We start from the raw sequence: 19,627 nt of genomic DNA, 5'->3' as shown, positions 1-19,627 counted from the left end.
TCCGCGTTCGCAGGAAGCTGCTCTAGATCTTCGTACTGCCCACACTGGAGTTGCTCCTCAAGCATCTTCCTTCTGCGGGTTCTTCGCAAGGAGTCCGTCCGTTTAGCCTCAGCATGACAAAAACATCTGAGCGAATGCCAGCTTCCTGGCCTCCTCCGACTTCCTAAGCCCCGTTCCCCACCCTTCTCTGGCTTCGGGGTCATCCCCACACTGTGGAGGATCCTCGGGCTGTGTTGCAGCGATCTCGCAGCGTCGAGGGACCTCAGGGTGTTGCTTTCAGAGGGACTTTGTTTGGGCGTGGGGAGTTCATGGACTTGCACTTAAAATCCTGCTGCTAAATACTGACTAATGTGCCTTTTTTATTGGAGGTGGCGGGGGTCGTCAACCAATTCCTCATATGGAAACTGTCAGGCCCCTTCCAGATTGGAACCAAGGGCCTCCCCTCCCACTGCGGCCCCTGCTGGTGGAGGGCTTCCCCCCGCATCCTGCGCCCACTTTCCCAAACTGGCCTGAGCAATCCCTTCTGGGAAATTCAGTCCATGCCGAGTTGGGAGGTTGGGGGGGGGGTCTTGCCACCTCTGCCTTCAGGCACTTTTTAATAACTGCCTTGTTGCGGGGCAGGGTGGATGGGTAACTTTGCTGACATACCCCTGCAAGGGACTGCCTGGCTCTTCATAACCTGCCCCATAATAAGACTTGCTTTTTGTGTTTTGTGGGGATGGATTCCAGGGGTTGGGAGAATACTTTAGGTGTACTCAAACTTGCAGTGTGGGTACAGCTTTCTGTCACTCCTGGAAATGGTTCTTCTTGTGTGATGGTGGACTGGAGCCTCGCTTGCACAGAGAGCTGGTCTTTGCCGTGTGGGCCCGAAGGTGAGGAGTCTGATTCTGTGTGTGGGATTTTACTCTGATCCGTATTTTTTCACACACAAACACACACACACAGACACACACACCTTCTGAGACCCCTGCCCTACGCACACAGCCAGTGTCTGCTTATTGCCTGTCTCTCCAGACGTTTCTACGTCTGCTCGGTGCACATGAAAAACGGGTGAAATAAAGGTGCTTTTTGTGAACACGGGCTTCCTTCCCTCTCGTTATTCTCGGCGCAGAAGATGAACCTATTGAGCCTGCACAGCTGGGACAGGGGGTGCTGGGGGCAGGAGGAGGAGCCGGAAAGCTGTTGGGGTGGTCTAGAGCAAGTGACGGTCCTGGGTTTAGCCTGCCTCACAGGCCAGGTTATGAGGTTAAAAGGGCATTCTGAGCTCATACTTTAGGTGTATTCAGTGTGGTGTAGTGGTTAGAGCGGTGGTTTGGAGCAGCAGACTCTACTCTGGTGAACCGGGTTCGATTCCCTGCTCCTCCACATGAGTGGCAGAGGCTAATCTGGAGAACCGGGTTGGTTTCCCCACTCCTCCACACGAAGCCAGCTGGGTGACCGTGGGCCAGTCACAGTTCTCTCAGCCCCACCTACTTCACAGGGTGTCTGTTGTGGGGAGGGGAAGGGAAGGTGATTGTAAGCCGGTTTGATTCTTCCTTAAGTGGTAGAGAAAGTTAGCATATCAAAACCAACTCTTCTTCTTCTTAAAACCCAATTGGTGGGGTCTACCCGGCCTGCTGTGGGGGGGGGGGGGGTCCCTCCGTTTGCAATGCTGTCCCGTCTCTGTGTAGCTAAACAGTACCTGGGGACAACCTTACCGTTGCAGGCCGGCAGCAATGCAATACCTACAGAGAGAGAGAGAGAGAGCGACATGCCTGTGAGGTAGCTGCGGCTCTTTGGGAGAAATGGTTGTGTGTGCATGTCGGATGTTGCGGGGGGGGGTGTGTGCTGGAGCGTTGGGCCGCATTTGTTTGTGAAGGCACTTGCTCTGAGCATAATACTTGCGCTAACTTCTATTGAGGGAACAGTGTGAGTCCCGGCAAAGTCCTTTCCCAAAGTGTCTTTGAAGCCAAGAACCCATTGAAAGGAAGAAAGCCCCAAAGAGGGGATTAGTTTGTTCAGCAGCTGTGAATTTCAGTGGGAGGTTGATGAACTCCGAAGTCTTTGTTTAGTTTTTCTTTTCCCCCCTCTCCCCCCTTGTAAATGGCCCGGTTGGAGCGAGAGACCCACAGCACTAAACAAGGGGGAATCCGAGCCGCGGGGCGCTGTGTACCCGCCACAAGGATTTTTCCCAAACACTTTTGGAAAAAAGGTGTTGTGAAGAGAGCCGTGGGGATTAGCATGTGAAACGGACTTTCCATTGACTCCGCCAGGGGAGGGGGGCAGGCCAGTGGGTGTCTGGGGTATTAGACTTTTGTTCCCTTCCCTTCTCGGAGCCTGTTAAAGAGGTTTTGATGGGGGAGGCAGCTGCTCCGGTGTTGTCTTGTATGGGGGTGACCACCTGGGAAGTCCAATGTAAATATTTCTCCTCGCAGGAATGCACCTTCATTAAGAGGAAATGAATATGTGGAAGCATCCAATACAGGCACACAATGGTGCGCGGCCTTTGCCACCGGGAAGCCCGTGGCTCCAGCTGACCCCGGCCTGGCCCGGGCCTGCTGCGAGGGGTCAGCGTGCTCCGCAGCTGTGGTGTTGGGGTTTGCGGCGCAGAAAGGAGTGGGTGGAAGGGTCGGGGCGGGCCGGCGGCAAAGCTCCCAGCGGGCCGCTGGCTCTCCGTGGGCACAGGGGGGACCAGTGCTGCCCCTCGCCTCCAGGTGTCACTGTGCTGAATGGCGGCCACTGGTGGGCCAGAGAGCCCCGAGGCAGCCATTGTGCCCGGGAAGAATGAGGCCGGCTGGGAAAGAGGGGCTCCCGTTGGCGGAAGGCTCGGGCCTGTCTGCGCTCCAAAGGGTGTGGAAGAGCCCCATGGCGCCTTAGCCCCTCTCGGGCGGGGAGGGAGGCGGTGGGGGCACTCCCTTGCAGGACTCCATTGCCACGCTCTTTGTCCAGCACGTAGGGCCCCCGTTCGGCTTCCCATGTCATGTCTCGCAGGGATAAGATGGAGTTTGTTTCGGAAAGGAGGGGGAACCCAGTAGGGGCTCGCCTGGAATCGCTGGCCGTCTTCAAGCAGCGTCTGGGATGCTCTAGGCCAGTGGTTCCCAAAGTGGGCAGTACCATCCCCTGGAGGGTGGTGGGATTACCTAGGGGGGCACTGAGAGCCAAGGGGGCAGCAGGGGGGCGCTAAAGATGGGCCCCTTCAACTGTGTTGTTGGATAGGATAGCGGGTGCTGGGGTTGAGTTTGTGGAACCAAGGGGGCGGTGGCCCCAAAGGTTTGGGAACCCCTGCTGTGGCCGGATCCATTCATTGAGCAGGGGGTTGGACTAGATGTCCTGTAATGGCCCCTTCAACACTTTCTATTCCTTGGCTCCACCATCAACCAAAAGGGAGACTGCAGCCAAGAAATCAGAAGGAGATGGAGACTGGGAAGGGCAGCCATGAAGGAGCTAGAAAAGATTCTGAAGTGTAAGGATGTGTCACTGGCCACCAAGACTAGATTAATTCCATCGTATTCCCTATTACTATGTATGGGTGTGAAAGCTGGACAGTGAAGAAAGCTGATAGGAAGAAAATAGATTCCTTTGAAATGTGGTGTTGGAGGAGAGGGTTACGGATTCCGTGGACTGCCAAAAAAACAAATCAGTGGGTTATAGATCAAATCAAGCCTGAACTGACCCTAGAAGCTAAAATGACTAAACTGAGGCTGTCGTATTTTGGTCACGTCATGAGACGACAAGAGTCACTGGAAAAGACAGTCATGATAGGAAAAATTGAGGGCAGCAGGAAAAGAGGAAGACCCAACAAGAGATGGATTGACTCAATAAAGGAAACCACAGCCTTCAATTTGCAAGATCTGAGAAAGGCTGTCAAAGATAGGACATTTTGGAGGACTTTCATTCATAGGGTCGCCATGAGTCGGAAGCGACTTGACGGCACTTGACACACACAATGGCCCCTTCCAACTCTATGATCCTATGGTTCTAATTACAACTGACTACATAGATGGCTTATTTATTGTTTATTTGTTTAAAACACGCATTCCACTTCTGCTGGAGAAAATGGCTGCTTTGGCATGTGGACTATATGGTATTATACCCTACTGAGGCCTAGGGTTGCCAGGTCTCCCCTCTCCTCCAGCAGGAGATATTGGGGGCGAGGATCTCACACACGCAGTTGCGAGCAACGCGATCCCCTCACTTCTGGTTTACTTCCGGAAGCACTAAGGCACAACGGGATGATTTACCACTCAAACCCCCCTTTGAGTGGTAAGTCTTCCAGTCACGCTGCAGCTTTCCGGAGGTAAACCGGAAGTGAGGGGATCGTGTGCTTGCGGCCACCCGCACACGCGATCCTTGCTGTCAATCAGCAGATGGATTGGCGGGCAATTGCCTGCCGTTCCAAGTCACCTGGAATCCCTACTGAGGCCCCTTCCCTCCCGGAAGCCCCCCTCCCCCAGGCTCAACCCTCAAATCCCCAGATATTTCCAAACCTGGTGTTGGCAACACTAAAAACCAGCCAGAGGAATGGGAAGCTGCCTCTGCCCCAAGAAGGCTAGGAAATAGGGTGCGGCCCCTTGTCATATTGTCAGGCTCCCTGAGCGCAGCGCCCCTAATAATTTACCCTTCTCTGCAAATATTTTAAGCACCTTCTCTTCCCAGACCTTCCCTATGTCCACCAGGGTGCCAGGTCTGTGGGAAATGCCACTTTGACATGACGTGGTCAAGGTGAGACACTGGTGACCTTCCCTTCACGAGTGGAAATCTTGCATGGGCAACCAACAGCCCCAATGCCTTACCTGCGCTGGGCTGCTGACAGGGTTGCCAAGCTCAGGGTTGCCAAGCTCTAGGTGGGCCTGCATTTTGATTCAGCTGAGCTGAGCTGGGGACTACAGGCAGGGGTGAGTTTAAACTTTGCCTTTTTTAAAACGCTGGGAAGCCTAACCAAACTGAGGATTTAATTGAGGTTTGCTGGGAGAGGGTTGTGATTGTTGTGCCAGTGGGTGATTAAGGTTGATTGCTGCCTGAAAGCTTGACTGTTCCCTTGTTAAGTGGGGTTGTTGTGACTGGAGCTTGTGTCTGAGAGGTGGGGGCTGTGGAGTACCAAGCAACTTGAATATCTATGTGAATTTGCAGCAGATAGCTGCAGGGTAAGGAACTTCGGCACTCAGTTCTTATTTGGTATAGGAAGAGTGCAAGAGAGTAAAGGGCAGGGTTACAACACCAAAGAAGAATATAATAATAAATTAATTAATTAAATACTATATGATTAGGGGATTAGAGCAACTGTCCTATGGGGAGCGGTTAAGACGCTTAGGGCTGTTTAACTTGGAAAGAAGGCGGCTGAGGGGAGACATGATAGAGGTCTATAAAATTAAACATGGTTTGGAGAGAGTGGACAGGGAGAAGCTTTTCTCCCTCTCCCATAATACCAGAATGCGAGGTCATCTGCTAAAGCTGGAGGGTGAGAGATTAAAAACAGATAAAAGGAAGTATTTTTTCACACAATGCATAGTTAAATTGTGGAACTCCCTGCCCCAGGATGGGGTGATGGCTGCCAGCTTGGAGGGCTTTAAGAGGGGAGTGGACATATTCATGGAGGAGAGGGGTATTCATGGCTGTTAGTTAGAATGGATACTAGTCATGCTGCATACCTATTCTCCCTAGTATCAGAGGAGCATGCCTATTATTTTGGGTGCTGTGGAAGGCAGGCAGGATGCTGCTGCAGTCGTCTTGTTTGGGGGCTTCCTGGGGGCACCTGGTTGGCCACTGTGTGAGCAGACTGCTGGACTTGATGGGCCTGGGTCTGACCCAGCAGGGCCTTTCTTATGTTCTTATGTTCTCCCAGCATCACAACTGATCTCCAGAGGTCTGAGCCCCTGGAGAAAATGGCTGCTTTGGAGAATGAACTCAATGGTGTTATATCCCTTGTGAGGTCCCGCCCTTCTCCAAACCCTGCCCTCCCCAGGCTCCACCCCCAAATCCCCAGGAATTTCCCAACCTGGAGTTGGCAACCCTAGCCTGGGGCAGTAAGATGCCACAGTGCTAGGTTAGCCAGACTGGTTGCTGCCAGTACATTCCTGCCAACTTACCCTTCGCAGATTGACGTCTGCCTGCCTTAGAGTAAACTTATCATTCACTCCCTCTCTTTCCTTCACTAATCAGTTTTGATAAAAGCATTCATGGTAGGGTTGCCAGCCTCCAGGTACTAGCTGGAGATCTGCTATTACAACTGATCTCCAGCCAAAAGAGATTAGTTCACCTGGAGAAAAATGGCCGCTTTGGTAATTGGACTCTATGGCAGTGAAGTCCCTCCCCAAACCTCGCCCTTCTCAGGCTGCGCCCAAAAAACCTCCCGCCAGTGGTGAAGAGGGACCTGGCAACCCTAATTCACACAGTTTTACAGCTGGTGAGGAACCACCCATATGTTTGCCACTCTTAGAATAACCCAAAGTAGACATTAGTGCCATAACTAAGTTCCCAAAGGGTTTTCTACTTTCTAAAATGAGACACGTGTGGGCCCTAATTTGGATTGGGACCATGGCATTGGTGTGTATGCAAACTATCTTCCTGTGTAATTTTCCTAATCTGTCATGGCCCTATGGAGCTAAGGGTAGGGACTGTGGCTCAGTGGTAGAGCATCTGCTTGGCATGCAGAAGGTCCCAGGTTCAATCCCCAGCATCTCCAGTTAAAGGGACCAGGCAAGTAGGTGATGTGAAAGACCTCCGCCTGTGACCCCGGAGAGCCGCTGCTACTCTGAGTAGACAATACTGACTTTGATGGACTGAGGGTCTGATTCAGTAGAAGGCAGCTTCATGTGTTCATGTGTACTATTTGTCCCCCCCCTCCAAGAGGGCAACTTATGTCGCAGTCGCAGTCTAAACTGTACCAAGAAAAGAAAACATCCGTGGCAGCTCCTTCCCGGCCCTTCCAGCCTTCTGCCTGACTTGATCCTGGGGCGGCTGAACGCACATGAAAGCGAGTTAACCACATTAGGCCCAGAGTAGCTGCTACAGCGTCTCTCTCTCACACACACACACACACCCCCCAGTGAGGGGCTTCCTTGTGATCTAGCAATTGAGATGAAAGCTGACCAAAGTCTAATGTACCTCATTCTCGTTTAATTCCATCGGATTTTCAACCTCTTCAGTTCCTCTGTCTTTTGAACTGTCTTTAAGACTGGCGTGTTCCAGATGGATGGAGGTTAACTGGTTTTAGGCCACCCTTGGTATGAGCAGATATTTGAGACAGAGAGACGCAAACTCATTTAGAGTAAAAGACACCGTCTCATACAGTAATAACAGGAGCAGCCGCAGATTTGGTTATATCGAGTTAAACTTTATAGCTCTGAAAACTCTGAATTCTTCAATAGTGTATCATCATATGTATTACAGTGTATTTACTGTGGGTGAAGTTAGTCACGTTAAACAATCAACAAATCCTTGAAAATATGTATTATCATGAATTATTATCATTATCTAATGCTCTAGATCAGTGGTTCCCAACCTTTTTTTGACCAGGGACCACTAGGACTTTTTTGCTTGGTGCAGGGACCCCAAGGTTCAAGATAAAAATTCTGAGAATTTGAAAATAAACTTTAATCATAACTGTTAGTTAAACATTAAACTTAGAATAATATTTGAATATATATTTTTATAATAGATAACTTTTAATTGAAAATATTAATTTATTATGGGTTTATAACTTTGTTTCGCGGACCTTAATTTAGTTCTCGCGGACCCCTGGGGGTCCACGGACCCCCGGTTGGGAACCAGTGCTCTAGATTGTCTTACATAAGAATCTTCATACCACACAATCTGAGTGATTAAACCTTGTCTTCTTCTATTCTTCTTTAAAAGATCACCTTAATTCCAAATGAAAGAATACTTCATAAGATTTTTTTTTAATGCCCCTCAAAATTTCCTGATCAAAACAATTGTGTGGGGGGGGGGAGTCTGAGAGGGAGAGACAGAAAAATTGTTCTCCCGTTTTTTATCATTCCCCCCGTCCCAGACCTTCTCATTTCTAATCCCCTCAGATTTCTTGACTGTGCATATAGTGGGATATCTCATGTATGTATACATACTGCTTATATAAATTGCAAGTCAGCGTGGTCCACAGATAAATTCCCAAAGCAAAAGTCGTTGGCCTTTTATGCATGGGTGTTTCCTTGGCAATCACCCCCTCGACTACTTTGGGGCTTTGTTTTCATTATGCATGTCTTTTCAGACCTTTAGAAATCACTTCACTTTCCCCCCACATTTTCCTCATGTTTTCTGGATGCCCCCAGCATCCAGAAAATGCAGGGGGGGGGGGAATGCGAAGTAACTGGGAAATTCAGGGAGAGAGCGAAATTCGGGGGGAAAGACTGGGAAATTCGGGGAGAGAATAAAGTGACTTCTAAAGGTCCGAAATGCATAATGCAAATGAAGCCCCGAAGTAGTGTGTGGGGGTGATCGCCACGGAAACAACCCATGTATAAAAGGCCAGTTTAATACTTTTTATTAGGACCATCCAAAATATCCCAAAGCTGTGAGCAAGCCTTGGTGTTCTCTGAAGCTCTTCATCAGACTGGTTGGTGAGTATCAAAAACACAGGTGGGGGGGGGAGAGAGAAACTAAAGCTATCAAGGCATACAAAGCCCAGCGCATGCAGCCGTGCTCATAAAATGGCAAACAGGATTAGCAGCAGACTAGACAGGATGAAGTGATGCTGCATCCAAAGCAGGTTTTCATGCACTACCAACTGCTGCCTTTTATGTTCACCTGTAGAGAATGTCTGGTTTCCTCTCTCTTTCCATCTTTGTCCTAGGGGCCAGGGACGCATCTAGCTTGATGAAGAGTTTGGGGTCTCATCGTGGGGTATGATGTCTTCCCAGCTGTGGACCTTGTTCTCCACTATCCAAATTATATAGGGATTCACTCTCACACCAGCGTGGCGTAGTGGTTAAGAGTGGTGGACTCTAATCTGGAAAACTGGGTTTGATTCCCTGCTCCTCTGCATGAGCAGCAGACTCTAATCTGGAGAACCGGGTTTGATTCCCCACCCCTCCACATGAGCAGTGGGCTCTAATCTGGAGAACGAGGTTTGATTCCCCACCCCTCCACATGAGCAGCAGACTCTAATCTGGAAAAACGGGTTTGATTCCCCACCCCTCCACATGAAGCCAGATGGGTGACCTTGGGCCAATCACAGCTCTCTCCGAACTCTCTCAGCCCCACCTACCTGACAAGGTGTCTGTTGTGGGGAGGGGAAGGGAAGGCCTTTGTAAGCTGTTTTGACACTTCTTAAAGGTAGAGAAAAAGGGGTATAAAAACCAACTCTTCTTCTAATCCAAAGTAATATTCAGAGTATTCTTTAAAATCTTTTTAGACTCCAAAGAACCTGATAATAAATTCCTTGCAATGAAATGCAGATTGCCCAAACCTCAGACGCCATGACTTGGAGTATTCCCATCTCAATGTGCACATGGTTCTGCCCATTTCCACAGTCTTGTATTTAAAAAAGGGAGCACATGAAGAAAGCAGAGTGTTCAAAGACTCATGGCGACCCTATGAATGAAAGTCCTCCAAAATGTCCTATCTTTGACAGCCTTGCTCAGATCTTGCAAATTGAGGGCTGTGGCTTCCTTTATTGAGTCCATCCATCTCTTGTTGGGTCTTCCTCTTTTCCTGCTGCCCTCAACTTTTATAGCATGACTGTCTTTTCCAGTGACCCTTGTCGTCTCATGATGTGACCAAAATACGATAGCCTCAGTTTAATCATTTTAGCTTCTAGGGTCAGTTTAGGCTTGATTTGAACTATAACCCACTGATTTGTTTTTTTGGCAGTCCACAGTATCCGTAACACTCTCCTCCAACACTACATTTCAAAAGAATCTATTATCTTCACTGTCCAGCTTTCACACCCATACATAGTAATAGGAAATACGATGGCATGAATTAATCTAGTCTTGGTGGCCAGTGACACATCCTTACACTTCAAAATATTTTCTAGCTCCTTCATGGCTGCCCTTCCTAGTCTCCATCTCCTTCTGATTTCTTGGCTGCAGTCTCCCTTTTGGTTGATGGTGGAGCCAAGGAATAGAAAGTCTTCAACAATTGCAATGTCCCATTGCACACTTAACACTACAGTATAGCGTAAACATAACGTAAAAATTTGCACGACTCGCTTTATTGCGATATTTGCTTTATACTGGAGGTCTGGAATGGAACCCACAATATCTCTGAGTATGTCTGTTAATCTAAATCAGGTTGCTTTGTGCAAATGGTGGCATCATGAACCAAAACAATCAAGATGACTAAGTTTTCTTATGAAGAAACCTAAAACACAATCTCAAAAAGAAAGTGTGCTGGATTTGATCCCAACAGGCCTCTTTAAAAAAAGATTTTTTGCCCTGTTCAGGTAATTGCTAAACTTCCTTTGCCGGGGATATCATTTGTGTGGGGATTTTGAGAGGTGCTTATCAAATGTAAATGAACGTCTGGTTCTGAAGAATCCTCGGCTTATCTTGAAGGGTCCTCCATTGGTTTCTTTGAAGCGTTAACCAAGCTTGCCTGTTACTCTAATCTAAATTAAGTTTGGGGGTCCTGTTTACCTACCATCACATAAAAGTTGAGTTTTAACTCCTGAGGAAATTAATTTTACTACCCTCCTGACTGTGCACTCAGGAAGCCACGCAGTTTCTGAGGTCTCCTACCTTTCCAAAGCAGGAGAGGAAAGAAAGGGGTAGACATTTGGTGCTGAACCCTATAACTAGGTCTGTTGAAGCATAGACACGGCTTTTTGCTTAAACATATTGGCTTTTTATGCACGGCTGTTTCACTCGCGGTCACCCCTTTGACGGCTTTGGGTCTTTGGAATATGCGTGCCGTTTCCGACTGTCAGGGGTCGCCTCGCTCTCCCCCTGCGTTTTGCCAGGGTTTTCAAATTTGAGATAAAACAGGTCTCTGAAAACGCGGGGAAATGCAGGGGGCGAGCAAGACGATCTCTGACGGTGGGAAACGGCACGCATAATCCACACAAAGACCCAAAGTCGTTGGAGGGGTGAAGGCGAGGGAAACAGCCATGCATAAAAGGCCATATCGAATCTGAACTCTTAGGCTAGAAGTTCTGTTACCTGCAATTTGCAACTATGGAATAAGCAGCTCCTGATAAACTATTTTGGTGGTCTTTGCAGAAATTAAAGGCCACCGAAGCAATGAGTTTTTGTTTTGTTTTTAAAACACACAATTAAATGCCTTTAAATATGTATTGTTTTCTATACTAAAATTATTTAAAAATAAGCTTGTGTCTATTCTCCTGATGTTTAAGGGGGTAGCGAATGTCAGTTCTGTTCATTTAGCAGTTTCCTTCATAACGTAACAGGTGGAGAGAGAGAACATCTCCAAGATCGACACCCTGTCTTGTGACGGAAATGCACAGTTCTGAGACCGAGCCTAGATTGGCTCCAGACTCTCTGTGGGTTGGTAAGAGAGCCGATATCTGAACTGGCCTTGTGTCCAAGGTCTCCTGTGAGCGCTACCTGCTCTGGTCACGTCACCCTTCCCTCTTTCCCTTCTTCCACGGGCTGCATCCCCTTCTGCTAGGGTTGCCAGCTCTAGGTTGGGAAATACCTGGAGATTTTGGGGTGGGGCCTGAGGAGGGTGGGGTTTGGGAGGGGAAGGGCTTCAATGGGGTATAATGCCATAGAGTCCATAACTCTTGGACTTCTATCCTTGTGGATTCTCAGGCCTCAGATTGAAGTGGGTCAGTGCGTTTCAGTTGAATATGCTCTTAGAATCGACCCCTTCCTGAGAAGTGGTATGTTATCTTATTCAGTTAGTCACCTACTAAGCAGGACTCAACTTATTGACTCACAAAAGTTAGTCTTTTTATTGAATAGCTTCAATGTAATACATGTGTATATATATGTGAGTGTATGCAAGTATTACAAAGTCTTAAAAGCAATAACAATGTATACAATAAAGCAAGCAAGCTCTACATACTATTTAGTTTTAAAATCCAATATGTAAAATATAACAGTTAAAGAAGTCTGATTTAGTTGAAAGAATCTGATTCACACTATTTAGAATAGTATATACGTGAATCAATACATACCCCAAACCAATCTCCTTTGAGACTCTTAGTCCAAAGACTTAGAGAGATCTCCCTTTCTAGCCTTTCCTTGCCTGCATTTATACTGTCAAAAGCCACCGTATTCCAACTTAGCCGGATTCCTACGGCTAGGTTTTTACTGCTTTCCTGCAGACTACCGTATAAGGATTTCCTCTTCCAGCTGGTTATTTGCTGATCATAGCTATTTCTTAGACAGTCAGTTTTTAGCTTTAATATACCTCTATAATGTTTGACTTCATCAGCATCTTCATCTCCCAAAGAGCATGATCAAAATGAATCTGTTTTCAACATTCTATTACATCTCTTTCATATTTAAACTTTAAAACCCAATGTAACATTATATAACATTATTTGGTAATGTTTTCAGTCATTGTTAGTGACAGATTGGAAAAAATCCAAAGGCGTAGGATTCTAGAAACTTAGTTTCCCAAAAGCGTAGGATTCCAGGAGTCCTCAAAAAGAGTCTCTTAGCCAGGCAAGTTCATTTTAAATGAAAGACAAGCCTCTATTGTTTTTTTCATGAAAAAAATGGTTTTACATTGAAGAATTCTGCATGTGTACAACATTAATACAACAGTTCGTATGCTCTAATATGTCAAAGCCTGTTACAAGGTGACAGCATATGGTTTTGCTTTAATAGGATTCTCTCACCACAAGGTGTGCAATCTCTGTTAGACTTCTAACATTATTTATCCTTAGGAATGTGTCTTCACCTCATTAATCAAATAGTGATACTTCTAAATGTCTGTACAAGGCTTTCACACGGCGTGTATCACTAGAACATAAGAGCTCTGCTTGGTCAGACTAGTGGTCCATCCAATCCAGCATCCTGCCTCACACAGAGGTCAACCACTTCCTCTGGAGGGCAACGACAGGGCATAGAGGCCGAGGCCCCTTCCCCTGATAAGAACCTAAGAAGAGCCCTGCTGGATCAGACCAGTGAGGGTCCCTCTAGCCCAGCATCCGGGATCACCCAGGGGCCGACCAGTTCCTCTGGAGGGCCAGCAACAGCTATTTCACCAGCTGAAGGTGTTTTTATAAATAGTTGTGGAAGAATAACCAGGATGGCTTGCCTTGAGTCAAGACTCTTTTCTAAAGAAGGGTTTTGAAAGTTTTGCCCTCCTTGAGCCCTTAAGTTATAACAGGTTGACATCATCAGAATCTGACGCCCTGTTTTTTAACCTCTGGAGGATAAGTACACTGAACAAAATGACCTCCAGTTCAGACATCTGAACAGACTTGGTCAACACCACTCTGTCTGCAGGCTCCACTCTGTTTCGGGTTTCTGTTTCCCTGGGGAGAGAAGGGGAGCCAGAGGAATGAGCTCGATAGGGCCGTGGCTGGACCAGAACACTTAGCCCACGGCAGCATCTCTGACGGGCATTTCCATGCCCAGAATTTTGAAACGGGGCAGATCCTTGTAGGGTTAATAGGCCATGCCTGGCAACCAGCAGGAGGTCTGGGGACAGGGGGTGACAACATGCATCCCGCCACATCACTTACGGGGGAAACCCAAAAGTGACTTCGGGTAGCTCTAGGAATCACCAGGAACTCTATGGTTTCATTGAAGAATTTCTGGCTGTTCCTAGAGCTACCCTGTGCCACCTCTGGGTTTTCCCCGGAAATGTCATGGTAGCACACTCTGCCATTGCTTGGAGCCACAGTGGACAAAGATGGCTCCTTGCCAAAATGGTTGACGTTTGTGAGCAAGTAATAGCTCGAGTGCAGGATAGGGTTGCCAGCTCCGAGTTGGGAAATACCTGCAGGTTTTTGGGGTGAAGCCTGAGGAGGGCGAGATTTGGAGGGGGGGGACTTCAATGCCATAGAGTTCATCCTCCAAAGTGACCATTTTCTCCAAAGTGACCATCCTCCAAAGTGACTGGTCTCTATCTGGAGATCAGCTATAATGGAGATCTCCATCTACTACCTGGAGGTTGGCAAACGTAGTGCAGGAACAAGCAAACATCTTGCTTGATCTTACTGGTGGGGGGGATGCAGATGTTTCAGTGGAGGGAGATAGATGCAGAGGTGGACTGGCCCTTTAATTTAAAGATCCTGATGGACCGCTTCCCTGGAGGGCCAGTGGGGGCCACTGGGGGCCAGTGGGGCAGCATACATTGTTGCGGTGTGGCCCAGATCTGAGCCGGAGAAGCCCCTGGTAGCTCCCAGCATAATCAAGGCCATTCAGCACAGCTTCCTCAAGGGTTGTTTTGACGTCCCTGTTCCCCTCCCTCCGAGGCCGCTGTCTAGCAGCTTCAGGGAAAGAGACAAACGATTGCTTGGATACCGTCGTTGGAAGGGGATGCAGCCAAAGAGCCAGTCCATACGTGCTCCGGTCTCTCCCTCTGCCAGCTCAGATCCCATCAGTGTATATGTGACGTTGAGATTATTTGCCCCAGCATGCATCCCTTGAGCCTTTCTCACGTTGAATCTCATTTGCCATTTTGATGCCCATGCCCCCTGTTTCAAGAGAGACTTTTGGAGCTCTTTGCAATCTGTTTTTTTGTCTTAACCACCCTCAGTGATTTGGTGTCATCTGCAAACCTGGTCCCCTCACTACTCGTCCCCAACTCCAGGTCAGGGCAGGGGCTGTGGCTCAGCGGTAGAGGATCTGCTTGGCATGCAGAAGGTCCCAGGTTCAATTCCTGGCATCTGCAGTTAAAGCAGGGATCGGGAATGTCCGGCTTGGGGGCCGTATGCGGCCCCCGAGAACATATTCAGTGGCCCTTGGGAGCTCCAGGGCCCAGCCGCGAGGCGCAGCACAGCGCGGCCCTCCCCGAGGGTGTTCCTGGGGCCGCGGCACCCTTTGGACCTCCTCTTGTAGACTGTTGGTCGGCGAGAGGAGGGGGAGGGGGAGGGATGCTTCCCCCAAGGCTGCCCCCTACAGTTGTGGCATGCAGGAATGCCGTGGCACACTGTAAGCCCCTCTCGCCACCTGTCAAGCGGCAAGGGGGGGGGAGAGGCTGGTGACTCCCGGTGGCGTAACATGCGTGCGGGAGCCAATCGGGCTTGGAGGGCCTTTTGTGGACTCAGGGTGGGGGGGTGGGGGGGCGTGGAGGCTGGGGCCCGGTTGCATGGGGCCAGCGTGTGCGGGGTGTGTGTGTGTGGGGGGGGAAGGCTTTTCTCTCTTTTTCTGTCCCTTTCTTCTTTCTCCCCCTCTCTCCCTCGTTTCTTTCTTTGTCTGTCTCCTTCCGTCCTTTTCTCCCCCTCCATTTCTCTGTTTTCCTTCCTTCTTCCCTTCCTTTCCTGAGGATCGGCTCTGGGCTGCGCCCCCCCCCCCCGGCGTCTCGTTTGCTCGGGGCCCAGCGCTGGCTGCCCTCCCGCCTGGAAGGGGGGAGCGGGGATGCCCTCCAGGCCTTCTCTGCGTGGCCTCCCCTGTGGTTGCCAACCTCCTGGTGGTGGCTGGAGACCTGGCAACCCTAGCCTCTCCCCCCCCCGCGCCGGGAGATCTACACCGGGTTATGGCCCCTGAATGACGTCTTACTTTTGCCGTCCAAAGACATAGGAAAGGTACACTCATTTAAGTGTTGAATGAATTTTGCACGGAAAGACTGAAGGCTTGAGAAAGTTCACACGAAATGGAATTATACCGGATTTCCATTGTACCACGTCTTGTTTCCGTTGCCATGTGATGCAATATCTATGAACTCTATTTACAACGAATTTGATATGAACTGAGCCTTTGCGCCGGTATATTCTTATATTTTGTGTTTATTTTGGGATCATTTTTGACCCGTTGCCACATATTTGTTGCTCTAGAAGTGTATTTGTATCCTATTTGTTCTCAATATATTCTTCTAATAGCAAGAATTGCATTGTTATTTTCCTATATTGGAAATATTTGTCTTGTGCCATATTTTGAATTCCATACTCCTGTAAGCACTTGTAAGCCGTTCATTTGATTATAACCTCCTGGTGGTGCCTGGAGACCTGGCAACCCTAGCCTCTCCCCCCCCCCACGCGCCGGGAGATCTACACCTGGTTATGGCCCCTGAATGATGTTATAAATGAGCAAATGGCCCTTGGCAGGAAAAAGGTTCCCGAACCCTGAGTTAAAGGGACCGGGCAAGTAGGTGATGTGAAAGATCCCTGCTTGAGACCCTGGAGAGCCGCTGCCAGTCTGAGTAGACAGTACTGACTCTGATGGACCATTCAGTATAAGGCAGCTTCGTGTGTCCATGTGTCATTGATGAACAGGTTGAAAAGCACCGGTCCCAACACAGATCCCTGAGGCACCCCGCTGCTCACATCCCTCCATGGTGAGAACTGACCATTGATTCCTGTTCTCTGCATCCTATTTTTCAGCCAGCTCTCAATCCATAAGAGGACTTGTCCTCTTATCCCATAACTATGAAGTTTGCTTAGCAGTCTTTTTGGTGGGGGACTTTGTCACAAGCCTCCTAGAAACCCAAATAAACAGTGTTGACCAGCTCATTCCTGTCCACGTTTACTGATACTTTCAAAGAACTCTAAAAGGTTTGTGAGGCAGAACTTACCTTGGCAGAAGCCATGTTGGTTTTTATTCAACAGGGCTTGTCCTTCTATATGCCTGACAATTTTATCTTTAATAGTACGTTCCATCAATTTACCCGGAACAGACTAACTGGCCAGTAATTTCCCAGATCCCCTGGGATCCTTTTTTTAAAAATGGGAGATACATTGGTCATTCTCCAGTCCTCCAGTACAGAGACTGATAATAGGCACATATTGTGCATCTTTGTTAGAAGACCAGCAATTTCACATTTGAGTTCATAGGGTTGCCAACCTCCGGGTAGGGCCTGGGGATCTCCCAGAACTAAAACTGATCTCCAGCCGATAGAGATCAGTTCACCTGGAGAAAATGGCTGCTTGGGCAATTGGACTCTGTGGCATTGAAGTCCCTCCCCTCCCCAAACCCCGCCCTCCTCAGGCTCCACCCCAAAAAATCTCCAGGTATTTCCTAACCCAGAACTGGCAACCCTACCTCTCACCCACCCCCTGCCCTCCATAGGATCCACCCCCAAATCTCCAGGAATTTCCTAACCTGGAGCTGGCAACCCTATTAAGAACTCTAGGATGGAGTCGCTCTGGTCCCGGTGAGTTGTTAGTCTGCAATTTGTCTTTAAGTTCTAGAACTTCCTCCCTATAAGGTGTGGGGCCAGCATACCTTCTCTCATAGGAACCGATGCATCTACTACCACTATCCTCGGAGGCCCTGCTGCTTCAGGTGTCCCTGCCATCTGAGGCTAGATGGGTCATCTAGAGAAAGGGCCTTCTTGGTCGCGGCGCCAAAACCTTGAAACTCGCTCCCAAGGGAGATTTGTCTGTCTCCCTCTGACACTGTCTTCCTCCATCAGATGAAAAGTTTTTTGTTTCTTTTGGCATGCTGCCAGTAAAGGCTTACCGGCCCTGTACGTCTGTATGTTTTTATTGCATTGTTAAATGTTTATATGTACATTTGAAATTCCATCTCCCTCGGGGACCCTATTTGGGTGGAAAGGCAGCATACGAATGTTTTAAATAAATAAATAGTGGTGGGGAAGTTGCAGGCGAAATGTATTCCCCGCTGAAAACAATGAAAATAGTTGCCCTGATGACTAGCTAATATGCCAATTGCCGTTGCAATATTTTAAAAATCTGAATTCTGTTATGAAAACACAAATCTGAACCTGAATACATTTTCTGTTCACATCCCACAACAAACAGACAAAAACCCCAAAGAAACTGCTCAGACACCTTCACTTTTAGTTAGCACAGCTTTCAATTTATTGATTGAGTAAGAAGCTAGAGGTCTCTGCTGGCCAGAAAGAACTAGGTAGATTGGTTTAGGGCCATTCTAATGTTTAAAAGTAACACCAGAAACTTCAGTAGATGGATTTTTTTTCCCCCTGGGGGGCAATCACTGCTCCTGGTATGTCGTGCCCCACAGGGAATTTCCTGCATACCATGACAAAAATACTTCTGTGTATCCCATTGTGTGGCCAAATACGTCTTCCATCCAAAAGAGTAACAAAGCTTTTACTAAAGCCTCATCGAGATACGGAATCCAGGCAGGCGAACGGTTGCGCATACATCACATTTAACTGTGCAATAAATTAAAACTTCAAAGTGCTTAACTCCTATTTACAATGTAATTCCCCTTCATTGCAGGAGGCACGGAGGGAGTTTCAACAGCGTACACTTCCCTCCCGCAAGGGGTTCACTGCAGGGGATATAAAACACCGACAAAATGTAATCTCTGGCGTGGTGTGGGCTCCTCACAGCCTATTGCAAGCAGTTCCTCTGGCCTGGCTGGCTCGGAGTTGCCTTCCTTTCCCTCTGTGCTCAAAATGCCCTCATCCTAAATAAGACATCTGAATGGCTCTGCTTGGCACAGGCTATGGGTTTTTTGGCCAGACGTCGTGTTCCCCCGCCCCCCAAACTGCTTAGCCTGCCTCTCACACACTGCTCCAAAGTCCTGGTCAGAGAGAACCGGGTGCCAAGACCTGCCTTGGTCAGCTCTCAGACCCATGACCTTTGTATGCCTACAAGTCCTAACCATGCACCAGCGAGGTGTAGTGGTTAAGAGCGGTGGACTCTAATCTGGAGAACCAGGTTCGATTCCCCACTCCTCCACATGAAGCCTGCTGGGTGACTTTGGGCTAGTCACAGTTCTCTCCAAACTCTCTCAACCCCACCTACCTCACAAGGTGTCTGTTGTGGGGAGAGGAAGGGAAGGTGACTGTCAGCCAGGTTGATTCTCTTTTTTAAAAAGGTAGAGAAAGTCAGCAAATAAAAACCAACGCTGCTTCTTCTGCTTGGGATAACATTTCTGTGCTGGTGCTAAGAGAGGCTAAGGCGGGGGGGTGTTTACTCTGCAGCATGACTCTGGGGTACCAGGAGAGCCGGGGCGGACCACAAGGGCAAGGAACACCCACCGCTGGGAGCCAGGCTGGATGGGCCAGATGAATCGCAGCAGCATCAGAGGGTGAGTCATGGGATCCCTAAACCGGCGTGTTTGAGACAGCAGCTGATTAAGAGGTCAAGGGGCACCCTGATCTCTTCCCACCAGAGCTCCTAAAACCCTTATTCACACCGGGATGCACCGCTGAACGCTGCAGAGATGATCAAAGAGACAAAGGAGTCCGCTCCAGGACGGCACGGATGGTACCCTACCCAGCCAAGACAAGGAGGAATGAAAAATTCCTTGGGGAACTGATTACAGACTCTGAATATTAGCCAGGCACTAAAAATAATACACTGTGGATGTATTGGGCAACCTTCTGCCACCCCCACCCCCGCCCCAGTCATCCAGAAACAATTTCTAAAAAGGTAAAGGTAGTCCCCCATATGAGTGCCGGGTCATTAATGACTAAAGTTGCCAACCTCCAGGTGGTAGCTGGAGATCTCCTGCTATTACAGCTGATCTCCAGGCGACACAGATCAGTTCACCTGGAGAAAATGGCCGCTTTGGCCATTGGACTCTATGGCATTGAAGTCCTTCCCCTCCCCAAACCCCACCCTCCTCAGGCTCCACCCCCCCCCCAAATCTCCAGGTGTTTCCCATCCTGGAGCTGG

Source organism: Euleptes europaea, chromosome 5 (genome assembly GCF_029931775.1).
Source record: "Euleptes europaea isolate rEulEur1 chromosome 5, rEulEur1.hap1, whole genome shotgun sequence".
Taxonomy (NCBI): domain Eukaryota; kingdom Metazoa; phylum Chordata; class Lepidosauria; order Squamata; family Sphaerodactylidae; genus Euleptes; species Euleptes europaea.
Note: the sequence above shows the minus strand (reverse complement) of the source record.